The sequence below is a fragment of the Homalodisca vitripennis genome, chromosome 1 (genome assembly GCF_021130785.1).
Source record: "Homalodisca vitripennis isolate AUS2020 chromosome 1, UT_GWSS_2.1, whole genome shotgun sequence".
NCBI lineage: Eukaryota > Metazoa > Arthropoda > Insecta > Hemiptera > Cicadellidae > Homalodisca > Homalodisca vitripennis.
In genome coordinates this window covers 55,694,522-55,717,925 of record NC_060207.1, presented here as the reverse complement: position 1 = coordinate 55,717,925, position 23,404 = coordinate 55,694,522, and positions in this window count along the sequence as shown.

The window sequence follows — 23,404 nt, the reverse complement described above, 5'->3', positions numbered from 1 at the left end:
CACTTTTTGTAGTTGTAGGAAAAAAAGAGCAAGTGGGAAGATACTATATAGGTGGTAAGATTTGTTTGTATCTGTAAAATCTATTTTTGTGTCTTTTTAATTCCTATTATGCTCTCAATTTTCGTATGATTTTTGTTAATATGTTATTATTTCGTGTGTTTTAAGAGGTTTTTTATTTACTTCATTAATTTCCTTTTTTGAACTTAATAATATCTCATTTAGTTTTGCTGAATCTTGTCAATGATTATTTTTTTAAACACAATGTTTTTTTAACCTCGAATTATACATAATATCCTTACATACCAATACATGAATAAAGTTATGTTAATAAATATAAAACTGTATTGTATCGCCTTAATGCAAAATGTATATCAATATTATTATAGTATATTAACTATTTACTATAAGCCATTCGTTCACGAGATACCGCGGGAACAGACGAACAGAAATAGCATTTTAGAGCCCACCAGGTGGGCCTAGGTCCTAGTGATAGGCTTCGATAACTCGAGCCCATAAAATATACTTAGGTTAAGTGGAGAAGAGGACCTCACAGTCTTAACGTTGCTTCCAACAAATTTATGTTTCATTACATTTCATTTCTTTTTCTCCATGGTGCTTACACGGCCCTAGAGATGACCGGATTACTTGGGGCTATTTATAGTCTATTCAGGAGCCAGATAATGTAGTGTCCGGATTTTCAAATGTCATGTCTCTTATAAACTACTACAGGGATCTACCCAATTCTTGTGTCTTATGAGGTATGTTCTATAATATGAATTTATGTTTTTAATTATTCGAAAGCATATTCGGATATCACTGTTCTGAATTTATATTAATATACCACTGTTCTCTTTGTATATTACAATACCGTTGTTCTGCAAGCATATACGATATCATTGTTTTATATGTATATTACAATGCCATTGTTCTATACGTATTACGATACCATTGTTCTGTACTTATATTATAATACCATTTTTATATTTCGCTCAAAGAAACAACAAGCAGATAATAAAACAGATAAAGAGACTAATAGATAATAATATCCCCGTAAAAATCAACTTCCTTCGATCTGACCATGTTACCTACAAACACTATGCGGTATCTCATAATTAATTAACTGTATTAAGTTATATTATTGTCTTGCTTTTGTTATAAGACAGGAGTTCGCCACACCACGTGTCGCATAACAGGGTTTACTGTGGTTGCATGCAGATTTCAATGTTATATGTTATTATCTCACGTATTAGAATGACTGTACTCACTGAAAGTTTATCGTTTTCACCATAGTTACTCATAATACTAATGTAAGACATTTTCACTGATGCTCACTCAAATCCTAGTGAGCGACATATACTCTCTATGTTGCCTATGTATTAATGAAGAATTGTCATGCAAAATATCAAGTCTATAGGTAAGTTAAGTTCATTTTCGAAATAACGTGTGGACAGACAGAAATGAAATTTTTCCAGCCCCTCGATAATCCATAGCCCTATAAACTTACAGTAAATATATCGTAACTTTATTGAAAATTAGTAGTCGTTCTACTTTTACTCTATCAAACCTTCCCCTTACCCTAAAGCTATTTATCGTGCGAGGAGCTTATCAAGCATATAAAGGAGGGTAATAATATTGTAGCCCTGTTAAAATGTGCACCGTTAATATTCTCCTGTCTCCTCCAAGAGTAGTTGTTCCAAGCTCAATAATTAAGTATTGATGATCGTTTTTAAACAGTAAAATCTTAAGAGAAACGTATTCTTGCCGCATGGAAGCTAGAACACAGAATATCTAATTATAAGCTGAACAATAACGGAGGATTTACAAGGTAAGCACTTAATTACCCACGTTAATTATTGGCTTGAGATAAGTTGGGGCGAGGAGCTTAGGTGCTCAAGTTGCGACAAAGTTAACGGCTCAGGGAGCTGTTGTGATTTACAAGCGACACACCTTCAGGTGCCAGGCTGCTACACATGGGGCAGTCGTTGTCACCAGATGTTCATCTGCTCTTATACTGCTTTTGTTACGTTTTATTAACAGTGTTGATGCTATTATTTAGAAAATTATAAACTTAAGCTCGTAAATTATAACAACTTTACCAATTTACTTTACTATCGTGTATACAAATTATTCAAAATATGTATTTATTTGCCTTTTGGTTATTTAATTGGAAGTAACCTTTTTTATTGACATTATCTCGTTATTGTTAATATGAGGAGTTTGTTGTTAATGAGTTAACATTACATTATACAACAATACCTAACTCAATTTACTTTGTTTATTGTGGTTTTACAACTGTCACGATTCACCCTCGTAAGGCTACGTGAAGCAGTAAGAGAGTTAAATATATCAAACATTCTTTACTAAAGAACGTAATGTTGGTTGATGTCCTCCGGCACCCAAGTTTGTTCGCATTTAAGCGTATCAAACAGAGAATTCTTGTTAAATTTACAAGTAGATATCTCTACAGACAAAGCTCTCAGACATTTGAGGTTCAACCGTCGTTAATTTCTGTTTAACATAATTATTTACAGTTAATTTATTGATGGTTTGAGATTACGGTAATTTTCCATTCATACTTGCTGCAACAAAAATAAGTTTCTTAGTAAACAGTATAGAACATTTTTTATCAATACATCAAAAGTAGATACAAAACTTTTCTAGGTATGTTAACATTACTTGTAGTGGGAAAACCAGAATAAGAAAGGACAAAGAAAGCCGCGTGTAAGTGTTGTGTCGTGTTTCTTAGCTTATGACTTTCATACTGAATAATTAGAAATAACGCAGCCAATCGCCCGTAATATTGTTATAGCATTACAATAAACCAATCAATAAATTCGTATTCAATGTGAGTGTATTTTATATAATGTAATATAATATGAGGGTGTTGTTATTCGTCTGGCATCATCTTAGGTCCGTTTCACACCATTCACTTGGAAAACATATTCTAGTAAACAGTATCGTAGGTGATTTTAAATTCATGGTGAGTTTATCAATACTTATTAGAAAACCAACAAAATATACACATAATACAAAATATACAAAATATAGATGTAATTAAATTCTTATTATTATTTTATCTTAACACCAAGAATAGTGCTTCAGAATGTTAGATATTTCACTGCGATTGCGAGGTAAATGACGTTATCCTTAGAAATCTAAAAGTATGTTATAATTTATTACTACTACTATGACATATCTTGCATTTCTTCGTAAATATGTAACTCTCTTTCAAAATTATGTAAGCAATTACCTAATCTTGTAGTATTAATTAACAAGCCCAGGCTTGAGTTTGTCTCTAGCATTGCATTATACAATAGTATCAAACTTACTTTACTTTCTGTATTGTTGCTTTACTTTTCATATTGAAGAAACAATATCATTAATTCATTTAATTTTAGGGTGTTTGTAGGTTCTGGACTTACCTCGTTCATATAACGATATTCCCAATTTAAACTTGTGAGTTTCTATTGATATACAAAACAAACATATCTGTTCCCTTTGTCAAATCAAACTATCTACTGAGTATACAATTAGTTATACAAGACAAGTACACTCTACACATTTGTAGAGTTTAATTCTCATATTAATGTTATTAGATTGATTGTTTGGCAGAGCGGGGTTGCAGCATGCTGAAACTCAATTTATAAATCAGAACCGGAGAGTTGACGACCGTATCAGACTACGTCCAAACAGCCTTGAAGAATGAATATTAATGGCAGTGTCGTGTGGTCTCTGTCGAACCAGCTGACGCGCTGGACAACGCCATTATTAACATGGCCAGCTGTTACTGTCCACTGCCACTGCTACCAACCAATTCCTCTATTCAGAATAAAATAAATAAATCTTGTTTATACATTGAAGGTCTATATTTTATTCAATCTTACGTAATTGAGCCAAATATTCTAGACAAATTTGGCTATTTCTATTACAGCTACAGTAATTAAATCCAAATTCATATAAAAAGGATAGGTGCTTGTAGGACCTCACATGGAGAGGTTGACCGATTAAATATTTTACTCTTTACTGCACTTCTGGTTATAATTGTATTCCACCTGATTAATGCTTTATTGCCCTATTGTATCAGTCTGAATGTAGTACGATTCACCTGTAACTCTCTACTCGTCTAGTAGACTGTCAGGGAATGCTAGCATTGCTGAAAACCCTCATCTTTCATACAAGAAGTTGACACTGGAAAAATATTTCTAAAATCTCCACCTAGTGATCGTGAAATTAATTTAAAAGTACTCTCTATAAAATTCAGTATGCTTGCTCCATCCGGAAACACACTTAGTTTACTTAGAGAAACATAACGGCAATTTGATAACGAGTGACAGTTGTTCAGAAAAAATCGACATGTGGTTTACATTTGCCAGCTCGATCTTATTTTTATCAATGAAAATAAAATTTGAATTACGTTAAAAACTTCATTACAGCTTCATGTAGTTTGTTTTTCCAAATTCTGTGTTCTTGATTTGTCTTATTTAAATTATAGTTTATGTTTATGTAGCTGAGTAAATACCCTTTTTGCTTTTAGGAAAGCTAGTCTAAGAGAGTTTTACTGAAGAACTGCTTAAATAACCCATTTATCATCGGCATTTATTAGGGTCTTCTTAAAATCATGTCATTGTCTCTCTGTGTAGATATAATTTATATTAAATATTATATATGTATATTAATTATAGTATATACAGTAAAATTATTAATATAAATATTATATTTTATTAATAAATCTACCCCCTATACTTCAAAGAGTGTACATTTAATTTATATTAAATATTAGATATATATATATATATATATATATTAATATAATATAATATATTAATATAATATAATATAATATATATATATATAATATATTAATATAATATAATATAATAATAAATTATATTATATGATTATAAAATACCAATATTATACTTTATTAATAAATCTACCCTCTATACTATATAAGGGGGTAGATTTAATTTATAAAATTGGGTATTTGAAATTTAATATAAATTAAAACCTTATTAATGTAATGGCCTAATCTTTCTAACGTATCAAGAAATCGAAAATAGAAATTTAATGAAACATTCTATAGTAATCCAAACTTACTATAGTAATAATAATATAACAAAATAATAATAGTGAAATTCAAATAGATAAATAAAACATAACAGTAATGCAAATTTACTATTAATTTAATTATTAATTAATACATCTTGTGATAGGCACTTGATTTTAGGGTAAAAGGCAAAAGAGCAGTCCACGTCCGTGCGATAACAATTACGTTATGTTCTGTCGGGGCCTTGTATACTCTCCGTTGTATCGGTTTACTATTCGTATTGCTTAGCATCTGAAAATAATGTGGTGAACGATATCGCGCTCTAAGCGGAGAGATCAGGAGTTGTAAAGTGAGGTTAGAATCGCAGAAAGACACGGTATCTCAGAGCCGTGTAGGGGAGGTTTAATCATGTGTTGTCGCTACAGATAGCGCTAACTGTCGATCCGGGACCCATTGTATCCTATAAAACACTTTACTGCGACCATGCAGCTGCCCCTTCAGTCTATTTGCGATATTTCAGTAGTAATTTCCTTCAATGATATGCCTCCTACAGTGTCGGATATCTGCTTATATGTAAGTAATCTAGCTTATGTGTATAGTCTGCTTAAATTGTAAACGAACTGGCAAGAATCTGTGACCTCGCACTTAATTTGGCCTTCTACTTCATACAATAAAAATGGCAATTGACTCAAATGTTATAATTTTCCTAATAACGGGGCAACAAAAATATTTTCACTCAAATGTGTGAGGATTAAAACACCACCAGTTACAAAGTACTAGTTTTTTAAATAATTTGTTTTACCTTTGTAAGAACAAATTGACACAAATTACCTTTTGAAGCAATCACATAACAATTTATATTATACTAATTTTGTAAAAGTTGTGTTCGCCTCCATTTCACTTAGTGCAGCATCTGAAAACTGACACTGTCACATACGTTGACTCCTAAAATCTGGAGTTTACGTTCCTTTGATTGTCATGCAAACTGTTTTGACTTTGGATGGGTTTAATTGTGATTTGTTATATTCTCATAGTTAACTGTCAAAGTGTTTATTTTTAAGGGTGATATAAATCAATAATGTTGTTTATTACAAAGATGTCATACAATACATTTTACATGAAATATACACAATTTGACAAAACTAATTTGTTCACATATTCATTATATTAAGGTTGAATTATGTATATTTGTTTATAAATGCGTTAGTGTTAATGGATAATTTGCAAATAAGTTGTAGACAGTTGGAAAGCATTGTAACTATATATTTAAATACTAACTAAATATAATAGCACACATTCAGCCTCTAAGAGCCTGCCTGAGTGATCTGACGGGAGCTCCAAGTGCAGGCCTGGTACCTCCTGGCCTCCGGTACAGCATCCCGTCCGTCCAGCGCTTGCCCGGGGGCGGGGATGGGTTGCCGCCCACTATTGTCGTGACCTCGACATTGCCTGAGGCGGGCCGCACTGGAGGTAAGATACTGCTGTGTGGCCTCACCCTTCGTCGCCTGGGCCTTGACCTCGGTCTCATTCTAGGTCTGGGTACTGGCCTTGAAATTTCAATGTAACTCTTTAGTCCGAAATATCTTATTTATAAGAGTTTCCATGCTGAAGGAATTCAATCAAACTAAGGTAAGATATTGAAAATGTTGAATCTTTATATATTATTTTATTAAAAAACACTGCATTTGTTTGCATTACGAGTTATTTAAAGAATGCATAGTATTTTGTTCTTTTTTACTTATATTAAGCAATGAAAACAAGCACATCAATAAACATGGTGAGTATGGTGGTGACGGAAATTTCTTAATGGAAGCAACCATTCACCCTATCTCAGGCTACGGGGTAAATACAATACAAATCAAGATGTCTCACTGAGTGTAGTGAGAAGCACCAGTGAATAGAATACGCTCGTGTTGCGCTGTGTAGTTCTTACGATCAGAACCGATGGCGCTATGTACTGTGTTCTAGTGAGACTTTTGTATACTATGCTTTCTATGTTGTAGGCCTTATAGTTTTTGTATTTTACTGTAATACCAATATGTATTTATTATCTATACGGTCATTAGACGTGATATCTGAATACCTTACACTTCTTTACTACTTAGGAAAACTCGATTAAGTGTTTTCCATAACAGCCGTATGAACCCTGTCCTCTCATTTGTTTCTTATGCTAAGAAAAAAAATATGCGCTGTATTTTCTTGTAGTTTTCTGTTATTAGCAACGGTTTGGCGTGCTGGACGGTTGGTGTCAGGTAAGAAAATATGATAATCAAAAACCGATTATATTTTTGAATTTATAAACGCGTATTATGAACTCTGAAAAAAAATCATGCACTGCACATTCACCTCACCTTGTAGGATATATATCCTCGGCGGACGCATGTCAAAGTCTCTGGGCGGCGTTACGGAACGGGATATCGGACTTCTAATTCTGACTGTAGGGATATTGGCCGTTGGTATACAAGTGTCTGTGTTAGTTGTGTAACAAGTTCTTGAGAAGAGCGATCTACTCCTCCTAGGAGGACAAGGAGTACAACCTCTTGGACACAAGGGAGAGCGGCGCCTGGAGCGATAGCGTCTTCTAGAGCGACTTCTCCGAGGCTTGCTAAAGGACACAGGATCTCTGACACTTGTAGGCAGGACGTAGTCACACTTGGGCACAGATAGGGCAAGACCAGGAAGTCAGGCCCAAACGGCGGCGTTCGATAAAACAGCAAACAAGAACGCCAAGTACAAAAGGTCCCAATAAGGATCATGTTACAAGGATTTTAAAATTGGCAATTCCAGACATAATTAAATGATTTTGTCAACTACAAGTTAAAATTTTACCTTTCAATTGTGTTGCTGTGGATACATTTTTACATTTGTAGAAACGATGTGATAAGATGTTTTGGGTTTTTAAGATTTTAGTTTTTCAGATTTTTGTGCTAATGGACCTCTTTATTGGTATGTAGTGAAGTTGCAGTTGTTTTTGTGATAATTTATGTTCAGAGTTACATAATGCAATTTAAAAACAATACAAAACTAGGAGAGTATTGTCATACCTAATACTAGTAAGTATTAGATATTACCTAAATACCTAATACTTACCTATTTTACTATTATACTTTATGTTTATTTTCACACTGTTTGAAATATGTAATATAATGAGCTGAACGAAGAATAAGCTTCGCCAACTGCATTCACAGTAGTTTAAAGTTCAATACTGATACTGGGACAATTGGTGGTACACCAGCTCAAGATTATTAGATCAGTAAAGATCAGTACGAATATAAAATTTTTCCAAAATGGGGGATATGGGGGGTAACCCCAAAATTTCATATGGCACACCCTACCACGCGATACCTCATTAGAAATGTCTTGTTAAAAGAAGAAAAATGGTGAAAACTAGAAGTGTCTATCTTGACCATTACACTGAAATTAGGCCATGAACTTATAATAAACTCATAAAATGTTAACTTTCACAGTTTATTAAAAAGTGTCACTACATTATTTGAATTCCGTAAAGGTCCCTTTGAGAACAATGTCACTAGCATAATATAGTAGCTGAAAATAATTAATTCTGAAGCTCTCTTCCTTGTGTCCAATTGAGATAAGTATGAAACAAACATCACACATACAAGAGTAACATAAAATTAAAAAAGCGTTATAACTTTTGAATGTGCTCCTTCTTTCTATATAAAACTTGATTGTAATTACGCTACTGTTACAAGTGCTTCATTTTAATACAGAGAACGGTTAGTCGGTTGTGTGTGAATAGATTAAGCTGTAAATTAGTGCCAACTTTGCAGAAGTGGGAAGGGCTAAACAAGAGGTGCAAGCTTAAAGGCTTAAACTTGAACAACTCCGATACCATCACAGTGTGTTGGCCGGTCTCTTGACGTCACGTCGTAGCTCAGTATATCCAACTGTACAAATATTGACTTTCCGTATTTCTGAAAATTTAGTTTACCTTTCTGAAAAAGTTAATTCAAATCAATAGTACACAACGATTTGTAAGAAACTCAACTTTGGTGTCTGTTGTAAATCATCACTGATAGTTTGTTGTAATGGACGATCTTAAATTGTAGCCCCACACCTTTCATAACTTCATTACTTCAGGCTAGGTTCTCTATCGTATAGGCATACAACCCAGTTTTCATAAAATCGGAAAAAAAAAGAAATCATCGTCATCCAGTTTGATGGTTGTTGAAAGGGAATGGTACCTTAACAAAATCGATACCCTTCATAGGTGTTATATTTTATAGTTATTCTTTATTAACACCTATTATTATTTTTAACAATATTTAAAAACATCAGTAGAATGTCAGTGTCTGTACTTGTTAAATGACAGTGGGGATGTTATTGTTTGCGTGTTTACGGTTGTTTTGTGTCAAGCTAAACAAATATGATCTAAGAAGAAAATAGTTGTATGATAATTTTAATAGTGCGATAGTTTCTAAACTAAAGAGGTTGACGATCAATTTATTTATTAAGAGATTCCTTTATCACAATAAACTAGGTTTCATGTATAACAATGCAAAAAGACTCTTGACTTCTAAAATAATAAAACACTGATGAGAATTGAATTTACTTAGGTTTCATTTAACTTGAATGGATTTTAAAAGAAACGATGTAATAATAAAAAAACAACTTTTCTTCTCTCGTGACAAAGTGAAATCTTCTAGGGCCTTCTTTTTTTGTTAACGCAGGTTTGCAAATCATATTTTCCACTTCTGCTAAATTCATTACGTTTTCCAGCTCTTTAATGACTCAACTTTTTCCAGGAGTTAGTTTTCCCGTAACTTTAAAAGAAAAAAACTGTCCGAGTTATCTACAGAAAGATATTTTATCCTTAATAGATGTTAAAACCTCAGGGTTTTAATACTTCTCCCATGGAGATGGTTTGAGGTTTCAATGGATTTACTTACATATATCATTTATACATTGGCAAATCGGTGCAATCGTTTTCGAGATTATGGTTTCTTAACAACACATTTTAAACGATTAATTTTTATTTATGAGAATTTATATGTTGAATGGCATTAAGCATTAAGATGACTTAATTTCGATGTTCTAAAAGTACTTACTGGATTGGTACTCGATACCTAATCACTCTCATTTGCCGAGTGAGTATATAAGATATTGCTTGCTTATAATTTGAGTGAATAATATTGTACTTATTTAATGTCAATATAAAGTATACTACACACTTTGTACTTGTAGTGCAGTCATTGTAGCGAAAAATACGGTCTTACCTCCGAATTTCTTAACTGGGAACCGATTTGCATTTAAATTTTGGAATTAGGCTCATCTTACCCTTAACTTCAAAAGTGAAAATGATCTGAACTCCGCCTATTATTTTTAAGGGTTGTAAACAACTCCTTAATGGAAAAATTGACATTGAGCCATTATTATCGCTAGAAAAACATGTCTAATAGTAAGTGGTGGAATTGTAAAGTGTTTTCTAACTCAATTATCTCATATTCAAATAATTTTCAACCCCTTGAAAATCTTACAACCCTTGCAAACAACCCCTAAAATGAAAAAATCACAAAAAAAATACTTTGGTATGACATAAAAAAATATTTTATATCCTCTATAAATAATTATCAAAATTTTAAACCCCATTTTCAACCTTAAAAACTACCCCTTGATAAAAAATTGTTAAAATTTCTATTTTATAAATGAAAAGGATTTAAATACAGGGTGATTCATGGAAGTTCTCCCCCCACTTGTACAGCAACATTTTACTAGTAAAAATAATGTGAAAAAATGTTATATAAACATTGGTCCGAAAACGCTTCGTTAGCGAGTTACAGCTAGCGAAAGATTTCGCCTGAATTCCTGGGTAAAGAGTAAAATAAAGCAAACTGAACTTTTGGAAAGGTTAATTAAGTAAGAAATATTGTGGATTCATATGTATTTTACCTGATAAAGCTAATAAAATAGGTTTCAAAAAACTGTACCTGTAGTAGTTTTTGAGAGAATTTAGGGTTAAATGCAAAAAATTGGGGCACGAAACAATGTTTTTTTTAAGTTTGATGTACAATAACTTTGTTAAACTGGTAATAAATACATCAAATCAACAAACATTAATTGTAGAAAATTTAATTCTGAGAAAATTGATATAATCAAAGTCTAAAATAAAACAGAAATAAGTACCAAAAAAATCGATTTTATTCAGTATAATACATTACTAGTTTTTTAAGCAAAATTAATCAGGTTGGGCCAACCGTACGCACCTTTTTATAATAGATGTTTCGAAAATGAGGCCATCATTATCAATACATTTTGCAGCACGTTTTGTGTATTACTTTTGTTGCGTTTCTTAATTTTTCAGGACTTCCCATGTATCTGCACAGCCGAATCCATAATACGGGCAATTAATTCATCACGAAATTCACTTTTGTCTTGTATACAATGTCTTTCATCCATCCCCAGATTGCAATAATCCAATGGAGATAGATCTGGTGATCTTGGTGGCCAAGGGTGAGGCCCTCCACGACCAATCCAGTGTCCAGGAAATTGATGATTTAAGTAAGCAGAAACGGCACGTGAAAAGTGGGGAGGTGCTCCGTCATGCTGGAAGTACAAATTTTTGTCTGAGATGTAAAGGAACATTCTCTAACAGCTGCGGCAACTCTTCTTGAAGGAAATGCAAATAGAACTCAGCATTTAGGCGTCCAGGTAATATGAAAGGTCCAATCAGCCGATTGTGCAAAAAGGCCACACCAGACATTGACGCTAAATCGGTGTTGAAAGTTCTGTTCTACTACCTCATGTGGATTTTCTTTCTGCCCATGAGTGTTCATTGTGCAAGTTATTGACACCATCATCCGAGTGAATTGTGCCTCATCCGTAAACAAAATACGCTTTGTAGAGTTGATATTGTATTAATATTCAAAAAGTTGCAAAACTCCAAGCGAAGCGGACCATCCCCTAGCTGTAGATGTTGAACCTTTTTGTTTATGAAACAGATAAAATTTGTTTCGATTAAGTGACCTCCACACCGTTGACTGCGAAACTCCTATCCGCCTAGAAATACGTCGTGTACTTACACCTGGACTGCGATGAACAGCATTAATAAACAATATCATCATCAAGTTGGACAGCTCGTTCATAATTGGTTCTAGTACTTGGTAGTGATCCTGTTTCCCGAAGAGTACGAAAAGTTCCTGAAATTGTTTTGGTATCTGGAATCCTCCTATTAGGGTAACGTAGTTCATATTCTTCTACAGCAGCTCTAGCATTACCATTACAGTAACCCAAAATAAAAACCATATCAGCGTATTCCTCTGATGTAAATAAGTAAGGCATTTTTTCGCTGAATAAACAATTCGAATTATAACTCACAGAAAAATTTGCATTTAATAACACGATTCACAGAACCCGACCTCCTGCTGTAGCTTGCAAAACACCACTAATACGCAGTTCTAACGTAACAGTACAGAATACCATTGTTGATCAGCTGTTATTCGTGCGTTACCAACTTAGAAATTAATAAAACAAAAAACTGCATTTCGATGATTAGTAAACAATAATGGGAAAATGTTTGCTTCATTTATCTTCGAACATTTGATGTAAATTTTTTATTAAAAAAAAATACAACGTAATAAAACATGATATTTTTATTTACAAACAAATTTATTTAACAGTTAATCTTGTTTTCTCAATTTATCTCATCATTAAGGAACAAACATTTTGTTTTTGTTTTATTTTAACTAAATACCGTACGGTATTTCTTTACAGCTAGTAATGTATTATACTGAATAAAATCGATTTTTTGGTACTTTATTTCTGTTTTATTTTAGACGTTGATTATATCAAATTTTCTCAGAATTAAATTCTCTAACAATTAATGTTTGTTGATTTGATGTATTTATTTCCAATTTAACAAAGTTATTGTACATCAAACTTAAAAAAACATTGTTTCGTGCCCCAATTTTTTGCATTTAACCCTGAATCTCTCGAAAACTACTACAGGTACAGTTCTGAAACCTATTTTATTAGCTTTATCAGTGTAAAAATACATAAGAATCCACAATATTTCTTACTTAATTAACCTTTCCAAAAGTTCAGTATGGCTTTATTTTACTCTTTACCCAGGAATTCAGGCGAAATCTTTCGCTAGCTGTAACTCGCTAACGAAGCGTTTTCGGACCTATGTTTATATAACATTTTTTCATTATTTTTTACTAGTACAATGTGCTGTAGAAGTGGGGGGAGAACTTCATGAATCACCCTGTATTATTCCACACTCTCGAAAATGATTATCATATTCTTAAGCTTTTCTACCCTTAAAAAACTACCCCTAAATTAAAACAGTAGATATATATGATTACATATTTAAAAATAATTAAATTTAGAGTAAAAAAATTGCCATTTATTGAATAAAATATTTACAAATTATATAAAATTCACTCAAATGTGTTATATATATACATATAAGAACGTTGGTATGTGTTCATGCCTACGTTTCCAAAATATATGAGCCATAATTATGTATATATATATATTATATATATATATACATTACAATAGTTTGGTGTCCCTATTATACTGCGTACTTTCATATTGCTCCAAATTATTCACACTCCGAAATTTTCAGTTACTAAGTAGAAAAAATATGATAAGTTTTTGGACCATAACTCCTTCAATTTTCATGCTATCACAATTTATAAAAAAACCATTGTAAAGTTAATTAAGAGAGCTACAACATCCTTTCATTGCAATATATACTGAAAAATCTTTTTCTAAAACGGTGAAGGGTTAAAGGGCTTAAGAGAGGCTGTAATTGCGCTGCCACGCGCTCTTTAAACAATCATATCTCCGTCAATTTTTGTTTGACAGAAAAAACAAAAAACCAAAATGTTTGTCAGAAAAATACCTAAATTTTTCATCCCTACACTCTTATACGTATCTGTCGTCATTTTTTAGATATTATGAAAAAAGTTGGTTTTCTTTTAAAATTTGAAATTTTTTTTATCGTGACTTTTTTGAAAAATCTGTGTCCTGAAGCAGCCAAACTGATGCAATCTATCAAACTCTTCAAAATAAAGTTAATTCTAGGCGGAATAAGATTAATTTTAATTTTGGTGGAAATGGCACTTAAGAAACCCATTGATTTAAAAGAAAAAACATCAGATGCTCCTCTTATTTGCAATACAGCTCACTTATTTTACGTGCAAAAGACTTTTAATAGTGCTCATTTTAAAGCTTATTTCAAGCACTACAAAACCCTTTTTATTAGAATGCCTAAAAATGCATCTGCTCACCGCTAGATGGTATTGACCGCATCGATTAAATTTCAGACAAAATAAAAAAACTGCTTTGATCTTTAATATCTAGCTTAATATTGCACTTAGAATACTTTATAAAAAATCAAATTGTTTATTTTTTTACCTGCTACAATTCTGTTCTTTATAAAATTTTCGATAAAACGTATATTTTTGGAGATATTTGCAAAAAACCAAAGTTTCAATTGCAATAACTTGAAAAGTATTGGATTTTTCGAAAGACTTTATAGACGATTTTTTGCTTAAAAATTAGGCCTTCTATCGATATCCGAGGTTATTTAGAAAAAAGAATCACCCCCGAGAAGGGGTGGCAACCACCACCGATTACGGAGTTCAAATCATTTTCACTTTTGAAGTTAAGGGTAGATGAACCTAATTCCAAAATTGTATGCAATTCGGTTCACAGTTAAAACAATTCGCAGCAATAATTCTTCAAAGACTGCACTATAGCGAAAGAGAAATTATCCTATGCGTGTAGTGGATATGAACATTGGATATTATTAATATTGTTTTATCATAATTTTGTTAATGCATCAATAACATGGTAATATCACGACTATATCAACCACTCAGGCTTGAAACTGTTGAGCAAATGCCACAGTATATGAAATGCCTTGTATTAGCTTAGCAATAGTCGTATATTAAAACGAGATTCTAGCTTGATAAATTGATGAGTTCAATCAGTTAGTGAGCAGCCGAAGAGAAATCGTTTTTAAATACAGAAGCGAGGGTTGCTGCAGACAAATGGCGGCCATAAGCCGGTCAATCCCACCATCAGTTGCCCAGCTAACCCTACCTGGCCCTCAGTCACGTGATGAAACCGCCTACCTGCATTCTTCACCCACAATATTTTTTTATCAAACCCCATTATGAGGATCATGATTGCCGTAAATATTGTTCATGACTAATTTTTAGATACGACCTAGTCACAATATATGTCCTCATCAGGTATATGGAATCCTCACCTGTTGAGTTAAGTTAATTTATTGTCTAGCATTTTAATTAACAATAAATTAATTTATGTTAAGTATTATTTAGATCTTAAAAGTGATCAAGGTCATTTGTAATTTGTGATTATTTTTTCATATAACACACAATCTACAGCGTGTGTCATATTTTAAACGAAATACTGACGTGTAATAACTCAAGTCGTAAAAATCTTTTATGGTGGCTATTAATAAGAGCAGTTTTGTGCGTGTAGGACATTTTTGGTTCACATGAATTATATTTCCTATACCACAGCTGAGTTTTCCTTGTTACTGTAATCAAAAAAAATATGCACATAAATCTCAAAAATCCACTTTAGCTAAAAAAACGCACATTTCTCATTCTTGTGGTCTACTTTTAGACTAATGTATTTCCAGTCCCATACTTAAAGTCTGCCTCGTTGTCCTGATAAAGGAAATATGTTTGGGACAGAAACCTAAAAAGGATTGAGCTACTTTGGTCAAAAAGTGTCTGCTTAACGGGAGTTTAAATTTATTTCTAGTCTAATGTATTTACGGTACCACAGTGGAATTTGTCTTATGGGCTCGATCAAGAAAATCTGTACATATGTACGTCTTAAAATCCTACTTTTGTTAAAAAAAAAGGTCTACTTACGTCTCTTGCAATCTTCTTTCTGTCTAAGATATTTCTATTGTCATAGTTGAGTTTGTCTTGTTGTCACGATGAAGAATATATATAAAAGTTATGTGTATATATACATACTCCTAAGTATATATATATTTAGGACCCTGAAGTCGATTCTCGGTTAAAAACATGGTACAGTTCTGAAACATTTTATATAGCTTTATCAGGTAAATAATACATAAGATAAAAACCACAAAAAAATTTCTTACTTATATGTAACCTTTCCACAGAGAAGGTTTATATACTATGCCCATTGATGTAATTCGCCACCAGGCAGTGCTGCAAAAGATACAAGTTTTCAAAGCGCCTGCACACTAAAAACTGCAATTACGAGACAGTTATGTACATTAAATAACCAAACACTATATTGAAGTTATGATGTATATTTGTCTTGAAGATAAATGTATGATTGAACTTAAGGGGAGGCGGTACCCCTATCTTTGTAATGTTAACATAGGTACCATTATCTCAGAAACTAATGGACCAATCAACCTAAATTTTTTTTATACAACATATATAGGTATTTAAGCAACTACTGAGTTTTTTTGGTGCTTGTATCTTAAAAAATAAATTTTTTATGATTACATATTTAAAAATAATTAAATTTAGAGTAAAAAAATTGCCATTTATTAGGTACCTATTATAATAGGAATTATATAAAATTCACTCAAATGTGTTATATACCTATAAGAAATGTGTGTATGTGTTCAAGTTGATTGTCCTACGTTTTCTGAAAATATATGAGCCATATTATGGTGTAAAAAAGTATATATTATATATATATGATATATAGCTATTACAATAGTTTTTTACCTATTATACTGCGTACTTTCATATTGCTCCAAATATTCACACTCCGAAATTTTCAGTTACTAAGTAGAAAAAATATGATAAGTTTTTGGACCATAACTCCTTCAATTTTCATGCTATCACAATTTATAAAAAAAACCATTGTAAAGTTAATTAAGAGAGCTACAACATCCTTCATTGCAATATATACTGAAAAATCTTTTTCTAAAACGGTGAAGGGTTAAAGGGCTTAAGAGAGGCTGTAATTGCGCTGCCACGCGCTCTTTTTAAACAATCATATCTCCGTCAATTTTTTGTTTGACAGAAAAAACAAAAAACCAAAATGTTTGTCAGAAAAATACCTAAATTTTTCAATCCCTACACTCTTATACGTATCTGTCGTCATTTTTTAGATATTATGAAAAAAGTTTGGTTTCTTTTAAAATTTGAAATTTTTTTTATCGTGACTTTTTTGAAAAATCTGTGTCCTGAAGCAGCCAAACTGATGCAATCTATCAAACTCTTCAAAATAAAGTTAATTCTAGGCGGAATAATAAGATTAATTTTTAATTTGGTGGAAATGGCAACTTAAGAAACCCATTGATTTAAAAGAAAAAACATCAGATGCTCCTCTTATTTGCAATACAGCTCACTTATTTTACGTGCAAAAGACTTTAATAGTGCTCATTTTAAAGCTTATTTCAAGCACTACAAAACCCTTTTTATTAGAATGCCTAAAATGCATCTGCTCACCGCTAGATGGTATTGACCGCATTCGATTAAATTTCAGACAAAATAAAAAAACTGCTTTGATCTTTAATATCTAGCTTAATATTGCACTTAGAATATTTATAAAAAATCAAATTGTTTTATTTTTTTACCTTGCTACAATTCTGTTCTTTATAAAATTTTCGATAAAAACGTATATTTTTTGGAGATATTTGCAAAAAACCAAAGTTTCAATTGCAATAACTTGAAAAGTATTGGATTTTTCGAAAGACTTTATAGACGATTTTTTTGCTTAAAAATTAGGCCTTCTATCGATATCCGAGGTTATTTAGAAAAAAGAATCACCCCCGAGAAGGGGTGGCAACCACCACCGATTACGGAGTTCAAATCATTTTCACTTTTGAAGTTAAGGGTAAGATGAACCTAATTCCAAAATTGTATGCAATTCGGTTCACAGTAAAACAATTCGCAGCAATAATTCTTCAAAGACTGCACTATAGCGAAAGAGAAATTATCCTATGCGTGTAGTGGATATGAACATTGGATATTATATAATATTGTTTTATCATAATTTGTTGTTAATGCATCAATAACATGTAATATCACGACTATATCAACCACTCAGGCTTGAAACTGTTGAGCCAAATGCCACAGTATATGAAATTGCCTTGTATTAGCTTAGCAATAGTCGTATATTAAACGAGATTCTAGCTTGATAAATTGATGAGTTCAATCAGTTAGTGAGCAGCCGAAGAGAAATCGTTTTAAATACAGAAGCGAGGGTTGCTGCAGAACCAAATGGCGGCCATAAAGCCGGTCAATCCCACCATTCAGTTGCCCAAGCTAACCCTACCTGGCCCTCAGTCACGTGATAAACCGCCTACCTGGGTTCTTCACCCACAATATTTTTTTTATCAAACCCCATTATGAGGATCATGATTGCCGTAAATATTGTTCATGACTAATTTTTAGATACGACCTAGTCACAATATATGTCCTCATCAGTATATAAGCCTCACCTGTTGAGTTAAGTTAATTTATTGTTAATTTTTAATTAACAATAAATTAATTTATGTTAAGTATTATTTAGATCTTAAAAGTGATCAAGGTCATTTGTAATTTGTGATTATTTTTTCATATAACACACAATCTACAGCGTGTGTCATATTTTAAACGAAAATACTGACGTGTAAAAAACTCAAGTCGTAAAAATCTTTTATGGTGGCTATTAAATAAGAGTAGTTTTTGTGCGTGTAGGAGCATTTTTGGTTCACATGAATTATATTTCCTATACCACAGCTGAGTTTTCCTTGTTACTGTAATCAAAAAAATATGCACATAAATCTCAAAAATCCACTTTAGCTAAAAAAACGCACATTTCTCATTCTTGTGGTCTACTTTTTAGACTAATGTATTTCCAGTCCCATACGTAAAGTCTGCCTCGTTGTCCTGATAAAGGAAATATGTTTGGGACAGAAACCTAAAAAGGATTGAGCTACTTTGGTCAAAAAGTGTCTGCTTCCGGGAGTTTAAATTTATTTCTAGTCTAATGTATTTACGGTACCACAGTGGAATTTGTCTTATGGGCTCGATCAAGAAAATCTGTACATATGTACGTCTTAAAATCCTACTTTTGTTAAAAAAAAAGGTCTACTTACGTCTCTTTGCAATCTTCTTTCTGTCTAAGATATTTCTATTGTCATAGTTGAGTTTGTCTTGTTGTCACGATGAAGAATATATATAAAAGTATGTGTATATATACATACTCCTAAGTATATATATATTTAGGACTAAGAAGTCGATTCCGGTTAAAAAAAAAAACAAGTACTTCCATTTTATATATATATATATATATTATAAAAACCATTATAAAAAATTTGTATGTATATGTATTTTTCCACAGAGAAGGTTTATATACTATGCCCCCATTGATGTAATTCGCCACCAGGCAGTGCTGCAAAAGATACAAGTTTTCAAAGCGCCTGCACACTAAAAACTGCAATTACGAGACAGTTATGTACATTAAATAACCAAACACTATATTGAAGTTATGATGTATATTTGTCTTGAAGATAAATGTATGATTGAACTTAAAGTTTGAGTGTTAGACCACTTTATAATAAATTACATGTAAGTGTATGATGGCTATAAACATACACAGATTTTCTTGATCGTGGCAACAAGGCAAACTCGATGCATTGGAAATATAATTCACTTGAACCAGAAGTGCACGTACACGGGCAAAGCTTACGAAAAGCGTGCGAAACCGCGGGATACAGCTAGTAAGGAATAAATATCAAATCCTTCCTAAGGACGTTTATGCAACAATCATTTCAGAAATCATTTATGATAGGTTTTGAGTAGTGGAAGACTTTCTTTTTCGGACTTAAGAGTGAGAAAGAATGGCTAATTGAAGCATGTTAGTGTAAAAACGCCACATCACAATATCAAGGAAGTCAATCAGTCTTGAGTATCTAGACATTCTTGCACATAAGTATTCACAGTTTTCCTCTTTAGGGTGTATCCTATAACTGCTTTAATACTATTTAAAACTTTAAATTAAGTATTTAGAATTCATTCGATGTTTTTAATTTATCACTGGCTCTCACTGTAATAAAAGTTATAGGATACTGTTGTCTTTGTTATCTGTATCCACTTCTGAACAAGCACTTATACTATAAAATTAAAATGGAATCAAACGTTTTGGTATCTTAGTCGTATATCAGCTGAAACATGAAAGAAAGTTTTTAAACAACAGCTGTTTAGTGTCAGTTAAATTTGGACTATACAAAATATCATTAAAATAGTGATCACCTTTGCATTTATAATATTAGGTTTAGGATAATTGTGGATTCATCCTTTTGCAATAAAACCACACTGATGCTTGTTTCCCCAATATCATGGATACAATAATATAAAAGAAAACTTAAACAAAAATGGTGAAATTAGTTACTTGTATAGAGCATTTTCACTAATTGTAGGTACGTTCACTGAGGTAAACAGTTAAGGGCCCACAGTATAAGTACGTAGTTGCTAAATGACTACGTAGAGGACTATTTCAACGGATATAAATCAATATTGAGCTGATTTTAATTTTTTTCTCTAAGAAACATTCTTTCTGATAAAGTTGAAGGTCATACTAGTGAACTACATTACTATTATTTTTGTTTCAAGAACTTTATCAAGATATTTAATTATTATGAACAGTGTTAAATAAGGAATGTAAAACAGTTCAAGACAATACACGTGTGTTTCAAAGTAATATTTTTTATTTTATTCAGAATCTATTTTTTTTATTAAGAGGTAACCCAGTAACCCACTGTGAAGTGAGCGCCTGAAGTAGCAGATCCACGCATTACGGCAACATCAGAGTTGTTACAGGGCTTTAAGCTCGCCTTCCTTGTTTAAAGCCCTTCACTTTGTCTACAAAGTTGGCACTAAATTAAAGCTTAATCTAATTATTCACACCACTAACACTGTCAGCCCCTAAATAAAGCCCCCTTGACAACAACTCCTTGGCAGTGTTGTCCTGTATTATCCACGAACCCTAAACTCTTTAAGTGTTGTTTATTACTTATACACTAACAACCGAGATTCATTACTATTCTCAATTTAAGTAAACAAATTCCTTACAGTTAATATTTGAGTAAATAACTGATTCTGCAATTTTTTGACTAGCGTTTACACGTATTGGTATAACCTGCATTGATGGAAACGTATGTTAGTTTTAGTTTTTATGTTTTAGTTATAATAAAACATGTATTCTTTCTTAATAATAATAATAATAGAAAATCGGCTCATCTCTTTAATATCCATGTTAAAAACTCTTAACAAAAAAGGAATATCTTGACCATTAAGGTAGAGACTATTCTACAGCAACAGAACAATACAATTTTATCATTTCAGAGACGATATTTTAATTATATTTTATGTAGTAATAATTATGATATAATATACAATTGTAATATGGAGTAGGACTTTCATCATTTCAATAAATAAGAGAATTATTTTCCACTTAATTAGGAATTTCTTACAGCTTGAAAACAAGGATTGTTCAAATAACTTTATCATAACCTTGATTTTTCGAACTGCGTTCGTTTTATTTATGCACATAACAAATATTTTGGATATTCTTGGAATTTGAACCCATGAATTAAAAGAGCACAGCCTTCTTCCAGGCTGAAAAAGAAGCTAATTTATTAGTATTATTTCATTGTATTATTTTGTTTGTTTATAATTTATTAATAATATGAGTTTAGCCATTATGGAATCTGTTTTTTGGGTTGCGTGTAAACCAGTTTCAAGAAATCAATGAAACTACAGTTTCATGAAACGCATAGTGCACAGCCCTGCGTTAATGTAACCTATCAGTTGCAAGCAACTAAAGTTTCTCGTTTCATGAAACCGGTTTCCTGAAACAGGTTTCTTCAGTGTGCACCCTGCCTTAGCCTACGCACAGGCTGCTTACCCATATAGGCTAATTTCCAAACGCTATGTATAATACTTTTAGTTATTTATTGTTCATATATATTAATTATCAATTCATATATGAATACTAATTGTAATAGTATTGTTATTATAACGGAAATAAAAACTTTCTTTCATTTCATTCCATTTCATTGAAAGAATGGGTTTATTTCAAAAATACATTTTAAAATAAATTTAAATTAATAACTGATGATTTGCAGAACCAAACCTATGCTTAACCAAACCTAATTTTCAAGTGTACGATTAGTGTATTTTCAAGTATATTCATGTTATAGGATAACGTAAAGGTTTTTACATGATTTTTACATAGCCTGATTGGCATTATATTGTATAAGATGCGGGAGGATATATAGCATGACGCAGTATTGAGGGGTGTGAATGGCGAGGGAGGGTGAGTAGTTAGGGTTGTGATTTAATCCCCACTACGGGCAACAGGGGCCCTAGTAGTGCCACCATAATCGTGGCCGAGCCACTAATTAGAGACTATCAATTAGAAAGTCGGGCAGGCCGCAGCTGTGACCACCACTGGCGACAAACTTCACATCTTGTCGTGTGTTTATACTCACGTCAAAGTTTCGCACGTAAGGTATAAACTGCTAATGTGGATTTTCAAGTTTAAAAAAATATTGCTATTATGATACTGAAGACATCTACTATCACAATATGTTTGCATAGTACGTTCGTATTCGTTTACTTCGTTCATACCTAATATGTTCTTTTATCCTTTAGGAATAACTTTTCCTCCACATATCTCCGGATTGGGTTTTAGATAACACAAAAAGTTCTTCTCTTAATGGTTTAAAATGTATTCTTGAGTGATGTCGTTAAAGACCTTTGGTTTTTTTAAGTTATGGACTGCAAGACGTGTCGTACAAACATGAGCTACCCATAAGGTTACTGATAATGTGCTTTTGTGCAGATTATTTTATAAACTGCATTACAGATGATTAAATGTTGTGAACATCTACTTTTTTAACATAAACAGGTCAAGCTAGCTGGATCAACACTTGCAAAAGATCTATTTCACTTAAAAATGTATTAATGTTGGATTTACTGTCCACTATCTGTCAAAATATAATGCACATATTTGAAACTTTCACCATAGTTTTAGGAATGATTTTTTTTTTCAAACATAGGAATTAGGCTACAAGTGTTAATATGTCATAATGTCAAATTAATTTTTAATCTATAAAAAAATGTTACGCGTTTCATAACATATCATTGTATACTTTTTTTTAAATTAGTTATTCTCCTATTTCCTTGTTTCCATCATCGTTACCCATAAGACCAATGTAAATATTATTATCTAACGCCCAGTCGAATTCCACGGAGTAGCATGCACCATAATTGAACTCCTAATTGTGTCCTTCATTATAGAAATTAAGCTTCATGCATAATTTCAAGTTTTTAAATATCGTGTGGACAGAGAGAGACAGATATG